Raw genomic sequence first — 13,005 nt, 5'->3', positions numbered from 1 at the left:
GGCCCAGGGGAAAGGTGATTACCAAATCTCCCTGGCTGTTTTCAGTGAACTTTCTCTCATAAACCCACTGGTCGTTCTTTGACTTATTTACTTGAGAGCAGCAAGTCCAGTTTCTTGACTCAGAACTGGTCAAACTGGTTAGTCCAGTTTCTGAAGAGGCTGAGGGGATCACAGTGTTGGACTCCTTAGGGGGGTTGCTCCTAGGAGGTGACTCATGCTTTTTGATCTTATCCCAGTGCTTTATCAAGTATTCCAAATTACCGGTGGGTAATTTGTCCATCACTTCTCCAGAAATTCCTTTTGTAACATCCTCCACCCACAAACTGTACCTCTTTCGCCCACTAGATGACACATTTTGTTGACAAATACCTGGTGAGGCAGGTTTTTGGACCTTCCCTGCCCTCCTGATGTGTGTTCTCTGGCCACTTGTACCAGAGAGTCCCAGCTGCTGACCAGTAGCTATTAATTCTTGGGCTACCTCCAACCAGGTTATTCCTGGTGGGGCAGCCCTTCTTCTAGGCCTAGGGGTTGCCTTTATGTACTCTTATAATTGTTTAGCATAAACTTTTAGTGCATCAGGCAGGCCTCGGATCAAGACAGGAAATCTCTGTGGATCTGCCTCGAGTTTCATTGGGGAATTTCATTGTGGGTCCAATAATTTTGTGTGCATTAATTGGAGACGTGGTTTTTTGTACACTTTTTACAATGTGGCCAATCGTGGGGGTTTTAATCGTATGAGGATCTCCCCTTTCTATAGGGTCTAACCCACCTGCCCAGTAGGCAGCTCTCTGGGTCAGGGACCATGATGCTTGGTTATCATTTGTGGTCAGGAAGACCCCTGGGCCCCAAAATCCTCGGACCTCATCCTCACTCAACAAAATTCGATCTCCCCCCATAAGGGACACCCTCCACACATATTCAGTTTCTGATTCATTGCCCTCACAACCGTATTTCTCCTGAAGTTTGACCAGGGTTTCCCCTGCGTACAGGTAACCCGTATGGTAGTTTGCCGATCTGCCCCTTGGCCAGGGGTTTCAGTTTTAATGAGGGGACGCATATGTATTACTTCGTTCTCCAGATAACTTTGCTTAAGCTCTTCCAATTCCCCAGAGGGGTACAGGGATTTATTAACATCAACTGGTCTGAGGAATTTTAAATTGATGTCCTGTAGTTCACAATTTTTCATTTCTAGTGCCTTTTTAAGCCTTTCATTTTGCTCCTCCTCATCTTGCAGGGCTGACCGAAGCAACAGATTAATTTCCCTTTCCCCTGAACTGCTTCACTTGCAGTTAACTGCAAGCGTTCTTTTTCTAATTGCTCCTGTAATGCCTTCATTGACTCTTGAAGAGATCTTATCACTTCACCTGTAGATTTCTGAATAACCTCTTTTTCTAATTGATCCTGCAATGCTTTCATTGACTCTTGAAAACTCACTTCACTTACAGATTTCTGAATAGCCGATCTCTCCTTTTGTATTGTTCTCAGGACAACACCTAAAACAGTATCTACAAGAAGTAGTCCTAAACCAAGGACAGATATCAAGAGGGAATAATCCCCATATAACAACCTGGGGTGTCATTCCTTTTGACTCAGTCATTAACCCAGCTCAGGTTAATGTCTTTCTCCCCCTTAACCCTCTGAGGGTCGACTTGACTCTCCTGGAAAACCTTTCAACAGGCCCAGGTACCAGAGAACCTTTCAACAGGTCCAGGCTACACCAGGAAACCTTTCAACAGGTCTGATGTGCCTGGGTCACACTGAGAGGAGAAAAATTATCTCTATAATTTCATAACGAGGGGATGGTCACCATGTGACTCACCCTTGGTATCAGTTTTGGACTACACCGATTACTCCACCACATCCAAAGGATCCTTGTCCATGACTCCAAAAATGTTATGACCCACCCCAGAAAAGGGGGGGGGGGGGTAACCCAGGTTCTTATTAATAAATCCTTTGGGGTGGATTAGAGTAAAACAACACTAAATAATCGGTGTTTGAAAACATATATATGTAGGGTTTATTTTAGAACAATTTTGTTTCAAAGGTAAACAGGTATGTTGCCATTTTGGGTGTTATCATCTATATCTCTTATCTACAGCAATATGGCATAAAGAGAACCTTTAGGGAAAATGCATAAGGGAGAGAAAGGAAAGATAGGATAAGGGTAAGGGAGAGTAAGGGAAAGAAAAGATGACAGTGGAAAGATGTATATAGTCACCGTCCACGGGATCCAGCGATGAAACTTGGTAGTTGTAGCTTCCAACATCTGGGACAGCCCAGCACAGAGTTCATGTGGAGGACACGGCTCTTCTCGCCTTTTCAGGGCTTGACACGTTTAGCAACACTGGAGGAAGAGATGGGCCCAGCTGCCCATCAGAGGTATAATGCAAAAGTCCTGCAAAAACCTGCAAAAGTCTCCTGGCAATCCTAGAATGCAGAAATCATTGACCATTTCAGTCTCTGAAGGTGCCTATATAATAATTACTCTTTCTTTCTTTAGTCCTTCTTCTTCTAATCTCCTTTTTTAATATTTCGGGTAACTTGGGACCAAATGGGTTGGATTTTGCTGAGTTATATGGGTTAGACAGGTCATTCTGACCGCATTATTTCCCTACGCCTTCCACTACACAACAAGCAACATGTTGTCCTCTTAAGTATATATGCCCCAACTCTCCAAGCTGACCCTGCTGATAAAGATAAATTTTACACCAACCTGCACCGCCTTACCCAAAAGGTTCCTGCAGATGATAAGATCATTATCCTTGGTGATTTCAATGCTAGAGTAGGAAAGAACTTTGAAGCCTGGAAAGGAGTATTAGGCAAGCATGGTGTTGGAAACTGCAACAATAATGGTCACCTTCTGCTAGAATTCTGTGAAGAGAAGCAGCTCACCATCACCAACACTATCTTTCAACAGAAAAATAGACTGAAGACAACCTGGATCTACCCCAGATCCAAACATTGGCACCTCATTGATTATGTCTTGGTGTGACGGAGAGATGTCCGCAGTGCCCACCACACCCATGTGATGCCTAGTGCAGAATGCCAAACAGACCATCGATTTGTACCCTGTAAACTTAACTTCAACCTTAAGTTCAAACCTAAAAGGGGCAGTATCCCAAGGAGGAGACTCCAAGTTAACAATCTTCAATCAGACACAGTGAGAGATTCCAGGCAAACCTTCAAACTAGGCTGGTTGATCATTCCATAGATCCCTCCCTGAATCACTTTGGCACCTGTCCTAGTTAGAACAACTGGGACCGATTCATCACTGGACGGGTGTAGCCCAAACCTGTGTATTCTATAGCCTTCCATGCCATTCCCCAGAAACTGTTGTCAGTAGAGGCCTGCGAAATAGGAAGATGTTCCTGTCCTCATACCCTTTTATGGAATTCCCTGCTCTGAGAGAAGGACTGAGCATTCCTGCCTGAACTGGAGAATATATAAACTTGGAGTTTTGGAACCTTTTCACCACTCGTGGGATCCAGAGGAGGACTGCAGGTCACCGCTCTCAACCAGACTGCAGACCACCACTCTCGACTGGACTGCAACCACCACTTTTCAACCAGACTGCAACCACCACTTTTGACCAGACTGCAACAACACTCTCACCAACAGGTTTTTTCCCTCTCCTTTTACTTTGGACTCAGGGGGTGAGTCCAAAAAATTGTTCCAAGAAACTACTCAGAGACTTTTCATCTTTAAGCAGCAAGGTATTTGTTTAATTCAACGTTGGGAGCAAACCAGTTCGCGCTGGACAAACTTGCTCAAAGGCTTCACACAAAATCAACAGTTTTTATACAATCTTCATCTATGATTAAATGCATATTCAAGTGATTACAACATCTATCTATACATATTAATTACAGGCGGAGTATAGGTGGAGCTAAGCGGGGTTTGGGGCAGTGCTTCTCTTGGCCCTCAATCCTGAGGGTACTTCCACTCTTCCTACATGGGTCTGGGGGCTTAAACTCATCTTCCTCAACCTGACCCTTCTTCTCTTCTATTGTTCTTGACCCGCTCACTGAAGCTTGGAAAAAACCCTGGCTCCCGGCCTATTTCTTCTATTCAAACGTCTACCTGATCCTGTTATATTTCTAATTTATTACTTCTAGGTCTATTACATGTTCTTGTACTATTCTCTGAAGCTTTGGTCCAGTAAGTAGAACAGAACGAACACAGATCATTTTGGATGTTAGTAGCTTGTTTGCAGGCCCAAATTTCTTAGTTAACTCTTTTGGGCCTAACCTTCTGTTTCAGGGGGGCCAAAGAACACCACTCTGTTCATGCCCCAGGGTGTTGGGTTAGATATTTGGGTTTTGTAGGTTAAAACCAATTGTTTGTCTGTATAATTGTACTTATTGTGTTATTTTATTAAATTGTTATTCTGACTTATAATCTCTCTTTTGAGTTGAGTTCATTTCCCCTGCTGGTTTACCTTTAAACCAACACATTTTTGGCGCCCAACGTGGGGCAGAGAGAGAAGTCAGAATCACAATTTCATTTTAAGCATTTGTCTATTTGGATATAGAAACTCCCTGATCACCATGTTGTTTGATGCATTCACGTGGATGTTGTATCTGAGCCTGTTCATATTTCCACAGATGGGGAACTATTTACCTGTTTTGATGCTCTCTTTAAGACCAGGGAGAGGGATCCAAATTGCTTTCTTAGTATACTATGTTTATGTCATCATAACATCAGAAGCATTGAGTTTCATTGTAAATGTGTATTCAGTCTTGTTTGCCTGTCCTGGTTTGGGTTGCTATCTCTGGGGCCTCATTAAAAATCGCACCCAGCCGTTTGGGGGAACAGGGGGGAATGGTTGTTTCCAACCTCTCACCTCCTTCTTCCCCTTCAGACCTGCTACAACAGTTTTGGAAAATATTGAGTTCCCTTTTGATGTTAAGGACAGCATAATGTTATTGTTAGTGTTGCTTTGTCTGCTCTGTACTGTCTACACCATGTTTAGGGTCAGAACAGGGCCTTCTAGGGAGGTTGTTTGGATGCCTGCCCTGGGAGTGGATAATGCTGAGTTGCACGGGAAGTGGGAGGACATCGACCAGTATTTGGAGAAGTTTTCTCCTCCAATGATCTGGAAATTCACCCCTGAACAACTGCAGGATCCTGCTAGCATGATAAGACTGGCGAAGGGAAAATGCTCTGGCAGCTCCAGAGATGGTCAGCTCACAGCAACCTGCTGGGCCCTGGCTACTGCCTACCGGACACTACTTGACATGGTACAGCACTGTCAGGGGGAGGAGAGAAGGAGCAAATCCACAGGCACCATGTCCACCCAAACCACAGCTGAGTCCGAGGGAGAAAGAAATAAATCAACCAGCACTGTGTCCACACAAACCATCGAGGAGCCAGAAGAACAACCGAAACCAATAGCAGTCGCCCCTGTCCAGAAAAGGAAATCAAAGACTAAATCAGTCCATATAGCAAATGATGACGAAGAGGCAGGACCTTCACATCCACTGGAGGAGACAGAGTCAGAAATAATCACTCGGTCCCTATCCCTGGGTGAACTATGTGAGCTCCGGAGAGAGTTCACATGACAGGCGAATGAGTCCATTCTGACCTGACTGCTCCGAATCTGGGATGCCGCAGCTAATGATACAATTCTAGATGGGAGTGAAGCCAGACAGCTGGGATCCCTGTCTCGAGATGTAGTCATTGATCAGGGGATTGGAAGGAGGCAGGAAACTCTCAGCCTCTGGTGGCGACTGTTGTCCAGTGTGAGGGAGAGATACCTTTGTAAGGAGGACCTCCACGTACAGCAAGGACAGTGGAACACGATGGAACAAGGTATCCGGTGCTTAAGAGAATTAGCTGTACTGGAGATAATCTTTTCAGAGGACGAAAGATTCCCTAAAAGTCCAGATGGCGTACAGTGCACATCCCAGATGTGGTTAAAGTTTGCACGACTCGGGCCAGAAATGTATTCCCCCTACTTAGCAACGCTGCAATGGAGGGAGGGAGAGGACAAGGTGGGTGGGTTGGTCAGTAAACTCAGGATTTATGAAGACACAGTCACCGCCCCATTACGAGCCCACGTCTCATCTGTGGAAACCAAACTGGACGAACATGTCTGAAGCCTGGAAGAGAAGATTGAAGAGGGACACCAGAAGCTAAGAGAAGAAATTAAGGAAGGGATCTTCCATATCGCGCCAGGACAAACAAGAGTCTCTGCTATCAGGGGCCAGCGTCCCCCAGCTAAGGAGAGAGGGTACACTCCACGTGGCAATCTATGGTTTTACCTCCATGAGCATGGAGAAGATACGAGGAAATGGGATGGGAAACCCACCTCTTCCTTAGCAGCCCGGGTATGTGAACTGAAAAGAGGAACAAATACCACAAGGAACTCTTCAAGGGTAAATGCTGCTCCAGTCTCTCATGGGCAAGACTCCAGACGGTACAGGAACGATGATACGTTTGATCCTCTTGAAGGGACCTCCAGGTCATACTCACAAGAAGAGCACAATGAGTACCATGACCAGGACTAGGGGTGCCCTGCCTCTAACCAGGTAGAGGAGAGGGACAATCGGGTCTATTGGACAGTGTGGATTCGGTGGCCTGGCACATCAGAACCACAAAGATATAAGGCCTTAGTGGACACCGACGCACAATGTACTTTAATGCCATCAAGATACGTAGGGGCAGAATCCATCTCCATTTCTGGGGTAACAGGGGGATCCCAACAACTGACTGTACTGGAAGCTGAAGTGAGCCTGACTGGGAAGGAATGGCACAGACACCCCATCGTGACTGGCCCAGAGGCCCCGTGCATCCTTGGCATAGATTACCTGAGGAGTGGGTATTTCAAAGACCCAAAAGGACTTCGTTGGGCTTTTGGCATAGCTACTGTGGAGACAGAGGAAATTAGACAGCTGAACACCTTGTCTGGTCTCTCAGAGGACCCCTCTGCTGTGGGACTGCTGAAGGTTGAAGAACAATTGGTACCAATAGCCACAGCAACAGTGCACCGTCGGCAATACCGCACCGACCGAGACTCTGTGACCCCTATACATAAGATGATCCGTGACCTGGAGACCCAGGGGGTGGTCAGCAAGACTCGCTCACCCTTTAATAACCCTCTGTGGCCAGTGCGTAAGTCCAGCGGAGAGTGGAGGTTGACGGTGGATTACCGTGGACTCAATGAAGTCACACCACCCCTGAGTGCTGCTGTGACGGACATACTGGAGTTCCAGTATGAACTGGAGTCCAAGGCAGCCAAGTGGTGCCACCACTGACATTGCAAATGCCTTTTTCTCCATTCCTTTGGCAGCGGAGTGCAGGCCACAATTTGCTTTCACTTGGAGAGGTGTGCAGTACACCTGGAATCGACTGCCTCAGGGGTGGAAACACAGTCCCAACATTTACCATGGACTGATCCAGACTGCACTGGAAAAGGACGAGGCTCCAGAACATCTACAGTACATTGATGACATCATTGTATGGGGGAACACAGCAGGGGAAGTCTTCGAGACAGGAGAGAAGATAATCCAGGTTCTCCTAAGAGCTGGTTTTACCATTAAACGGAGTAAGGTCAAGGGACCTGTTCAGGAAATTCAGTTCCTGGGAGTGAAGTGGCAAGATGGATGCCACCTAATTCCAATGGAGGTGATTATCAAAATAGTAACCATGTCCCCACCAACCAGCAAGAAGGAAACACAGGCTTTCCTAGGCACTGTGGGCTTTTGGAGGATGCATATCCCCGAGTACAGTCAGATTGTAAGCCCTCTCTACCTTGTGACACGGAAGAAAAATGATTTCCAGTGGGGCCCTGAACAACAACAAACCTTTGAACAAATTAAACAGGAGATTGCCCATGCGGTAGCCCTTGGGCCAGTAAGGACAGGACAGGACGTGAAGAACGTGCTCTACACTGCAACCGGGAAGAATGGCCTTTCCTGGAGCCTCTGGCAGAAGGTGCCTGGGGAGACCCGAGGACGACCACTGGGATTTTGGAGTTGGGGATACAAAGGATCTGAAACCAGCTATACACCAACTGAGAAAGAGATCCTGGCTGCCTATGAAGGAGTTTGAGCTGCCTCAGAAGTGATCGGCACCGAAGTGCAGCTCCTCCTGGCACCCCGACTACCAGTGCTGGGCTGGATGTTCAAGGCAAGAGTTCCTTCTACACATCACGCCACCGATGCCACATGGAGTAAGTGGATCGCTCTGATCACGCAGCGAACCCGGATAGGGAATCCTAATTGCCCTGGGATTCTGGAAATCATCACCAATTGACCCGAAGGTGAGAATTTCAGACTATCCTCTGAAGAAGAAGAGGAGCAGGTGACATGGGCTGAGGAGGCCCCACCATATGACAAGCTACCAGCAGATGAAAGGCGATATGCGCTCTTCACGGATGGCTCCTGTCGCATTGTAGGGACAAACTGAAAATGGAAGGCAGTCGTATGGAGTCCCACATGGCGAGTTGCAGAAGTGACCGAAGGACAAGGTGGGTCAAGTCAGCTTGCAGAGCTTAAAGCCGTTCAGTTGGCTTTGGATATAGCTGAACGAGAGAAGTGGCCAAGACTCTATCTCTGCACTGACTCATGGATGGTGGCCAATGCTCTGTGGGGATGGCTGGAGCGATGGAAAAAGGCCAACTGGCAGCACCAAGGGAAACCCATCTGGGCGGCGGAGATGTGGCAGGACATTGTTGACCGGGTAGAGAAGCTGAGTGTGAAAGTCGGTCACGTAGATGCTCATGTATGCAAGAAACAGGCTAATGAGGAGCATCGTAACAACGAGCAGGCGGACCGAACTGCCAGGATTAAAGTGTCTCAGGTAGATCTGGATTGGCAACACAAAGGAGAATTATTTCTGGCTCGATGGGCCCATGATGCCTCCAGTCACCAGGGGAGAGATGCAACATACAGATGGGTTCGTGACCGAGGGGTGGACTTAAACAAGGGCATCATCTCACAGGTCATCCATGACTGTGAGACATGTACTGCCATCAAGCAGGCCAAGCGGGTGAAACCTCTATGGTATGGTGGACGGTGGTCGAAGTACAGGTATGGGGAAGCCTGGCAAGTTGACTACATCACGCTCCCCAAAACCCCCCAAGGCAAGTGCTACGTACTGACCATGGTAGAAGGAAGTACTGGATGGCTGGAGACATACCCCGTGCCTCATGCCACTGCTCGGAATACCATCCTGGGCCTCGAAAAACAAGTCCTGTGGCGACACGGCACCCCGGAGAGAATTGAGTCTGATAATGGCACCCATTTCAGGAATGGCCTCGTAGACACCTGGGCCAAAGAGCACGGCATTGAGTGGGTGTATCATATCCCCTACCATGCACCAGCGACTGGAGAAGTTGAGCGGTGCAACGGACTGCTGAAAACCACCCTGAAGGCACTGTGTGGGGAGACTCTCAAACACTGGGAGCTGCATTTAGCAAAGGTCACCTGGTTGGTCAACACCCGAGGCTCCATCAATCGAGCTGACCCTGCCCAATCAGAACCTTTGCATACTGTAGATGGAGATAAAGTCCCCGTGGTGCATATGAGAGGAACGTTAGGGAAGACTGTTTGGATTAGTCCCACCTCAAGCAAAGGCAAACCCATCCGAGGGATTGTTTTTGCTCAAGGACCTGGTTTCACCTGGTGGGTAATGCAAAAAGATGGGGAGACACGTTGTTTACCACAAGGGGACCTAATTTTGAGTGAGAATGGTCTGTAATGTTTCATTGTGTATATATATAGGTGTATATAGTTTTAAGGAGATATAGTTTTTAAGGGGGTTAATTTGGGCATGACATGGATGGCATAGAATAAGGGGTGGATAATGTCCTAGTTAGAACAACTGGGACCGATTCATCACTGGACGGGTGTAGCCCAAACCTGTGTATTCTATAGCCTTCCATGCCATTCCCCAGAAACTGTTATCAGTAGAGGCCTGCGAAATAGGAAGATGTTCCTGTCCTCATACCCTTTTATGGAATTCCCTGCTCTGAGAGAAGGACTGAGCATTCCTGCCTGAACTGGAGAATATATAAACTTGGAGTTTTGGAACCTTTTCACCACTCGTGGGATCCAGAGGAGGACTGCAGGCCACCGCTCTCAACCAGACTGCAGACCACCACTCTCGACTGGACTGCAACCACCACTTTTCAACCAGACTGCAACCACCACTCTTGACCAGACTGCAACAGCACTCTCACCAACAGGTTTTTTCCCTCTCCTTTTACTTTGGACTCAGGGGGGCCCAAAGAACACCACTCTGTTCATGCCCCAGGGTACTGGGTTATATATTTGTGTTTTGTGGGTTAAAACCAATTGTTTGTCTGTATAATTGTCCTTATTGTGTTTTTCTATTAAATTGTTATTCTGACATATAATCTCTCTTTTGAGTTGAGTTCATTTCCCCTGCTGGTTTATCTTTAAACCAGCACAGCACCATATTAAAAATAGCATCCTGCAGTCCTCTGAAGAGCCATTAGGGTTCTCCTTCAAGAAGAACAAGGACTGGTTTGATGAAAACAATCAAGAGATCCAGGAATTGTTGAGGAAGAAGAGATCTGTTCACCAAGCACACCTTGCTCAGCCATCCTGTCATGTAAGAAAAGCAGCCTTTCGTCTTGCATGCAGCAAGCTCCAACAGAAACTCTGTGACATCCAGAACAAGTGGTGGATCAATCTAGCTGTAAAAACTCAATTATGCGCAGATAGGGGTGATCACAGAGGATTCTATGAGGCCCTGAAAACAGCGTACGGGCCTAGATACCAGGTACAAAGCCCTCTACTCAGCGCTGATGGTCAAATGCTTCTGACAGATAAAACCTCCATTCTGAATCGATGGTCTGAACACTTTCAGACTCTTTTCAGTACCAACCGTGTAGTTCAAGACTCAGCAATTCAGTCCATCACACAACAACCGGTGAAGAATGAATTGGATACTGCCCCTACTATGGAAGAAACCCTTAAGGTCATACAGCAGGTGAAAATTGGCAAGGCAGCTGGGGTTGATGGAATTCCACCCAAAGTCTGGAAGTATGGGGGCCAAGCACTCCACGAGTTTGTGGTGCACTGTTGGGAACTAGGTGAACTACCATCAGACCTTCGTGATGCAGTCATCATGACCTTGTATAAGATGAAGGGAGATAAATCAGACTGCTCAAATTACCCTTGCCCTCCATTGCTGGCAAGACCCTGGCAAGAATACTTCTGAACAGACTAATATCCGCTAGAGCAGAAGAACTTCTTCCTGAAATCCAATGTGGTTTCAGAGCCAACAGGAGTACCACAGACATGGGATTTGTTCTCAGACAACTGCAAGAGAAGCGTAGGGAACAGAACAAAGGTCTCTATGTAACCTTTGTTGATCTCACCAAGGCTTTTGATACTGTGAGCAGAAAAGGTCTATGGCAGATTTTGGAACGTTTAGGTTGTCCCCCCAAGTTCCTTAAAATGATCATCTCACTCCATGAGGATCAGCATGGTCAAGTCAGATATGGCGATGCACTTTCTGAGCCCTTTCTAATAACTAACGGTGTGAAACAAGGTTGCCTTCTTGCACCAACCCTATTCACAATCTTTTTCAGCATGATGTTCCAAAGGGCCACTGCAGACCTCGATGATCAGGACGGTACCTACATTCGATATCATACTGATGGAAGCCTATTCAACCTAAGGCGACTGAAGGCCCATACTAAGACCTTAAACCATCGTCTGTGAGCTGCTTTATGCTGATGACGCCGCCCTTGTTGCCCACACAGAAGCAGCTCTGCAGCGTTTAACATCCTGCTTTACTGAGACTGCTGAGCTCTTTGGGCTGGAAGTCAGCTTAAAGAAGACTGAAGTTCTCCATCAACCTACACCTCAGGAAGTATTCCATCATCCCCATATCACCATTGGCGAATCAGAACTCAAATCAGTCCAGCAGTTTAATTACCTAGGCAACCTCATCTCCTCGGATGGTAAGATTGACGGAGAGATAGACAACAGGTTAGCAAAGGCATAGAGAGCTTTCGGAAAACTCCATAAAAGAGTTTGGCGAAATAAACACTTGAAGAAAAGTACAAAGATCAGTGTTTACAGAGCCATAGTGCTGTCTACTCTCTTATATGGATCTGAATCATGGGTCATCCACCGCCACCACCTGCGACTCCTAGAACACTTCCATCAACGCTGCCTCCGTACAATCCTAAACATCCACTGGTCAGATTATGTGACCAATACATCTGTTCTAGAACAAGCAGCAGTCACAAGTATTGAGGCCATGTTACTGAGAACACAGCTGCAGTGGGCAAGGCACGTCTCTAGGATGAAGGACCACCGCCTCCCTAATATCGTGCTCTATGGTGAACTTGCCACCAGCTACCGCAAGAGAGGAGCCCCGAAGAGAAGATACAAGGACTCCCTGAAACAACATCTCAGCCTTGGTCATATTGATCAACATAACTGGTCTACTCTGGCCTCCAATCGGGAGTTCTGGAGACAAGTTCTGGAAATAAACAAGAGAGGAAAACTTAAACACTATTTTAACAGTCCTTGTAACAGTCTTTGCTGCTCTACTCGTCTCAGGAACAGAGGTTTTTTCTTCCTGGGTGAAATTCAGGGTCTTTGATGATAACTCTGTCCACGTTGGAGATGGTTTGTTGGACTTGAAAACAGTTCTTTCTATTTGGCTTGCAGGAGTTTCAGTCTCAGTGTAACATAAACTCAGTCCTTGGGCTGGAACAGATGAACAGGAGTGTCCAGCCTCACAGACTTAGATGACACGATGAATTTGTGCAGTTCCTGCAAAGCAGATCTTAAAACATTAAACAATTCTTCAGATAAACTTCTTTATGCAACTAGGGAGTTGATGAAGTGTGACTCTGTCTGATGACAATTTCACAGGAATTTTGGATCTTGGAATTCCTGTATTTCAATCTTCTGAGAGAGGAGCTTGTGCTTTTATCACATAAAGCGATTAACTGCCAGTCACAGATTTAACAGGCCAGTCAAGAGCTTACCTGAAGTAGACTGCATCTGGATGCAA

At 46.7% G+C, this 13,005-nt stretch overlaps 1 protein-coding gene across 2 annotated transcripts in view; it reads left to right on the top strand.

Annotated features, from left to right (window-relative positions):
* LOC113960324 (zinc finger protein 462-like) overlaps positions 1-13,005 on the top strand; it is an 86,039-nt gene that overhangs the window by 36,710 nt on the left and 36,324 nt on the right. The window lies entirely within an intron of this gene.

The sequence above is a fragment of the Corapipo altera genome, unplaced genomic scaffold (assembly GCF_003945725.1).
Source record: "Corapipo altera isolate COAL_440 unplaced genomic scaffold, ASM394572v1 59576, whole genome shotgun sequence".
NCBI lineage: Eukaryota > Metazoa > Chordata > Aves > Passeriformes > Pipridae > Corapipo > Corapipo altera.
The sequence above is the reverse complement of the archived record's forward strand: the minus strand, read 5'-3'. Positions and strand labels throughout refer to the sequence as shown.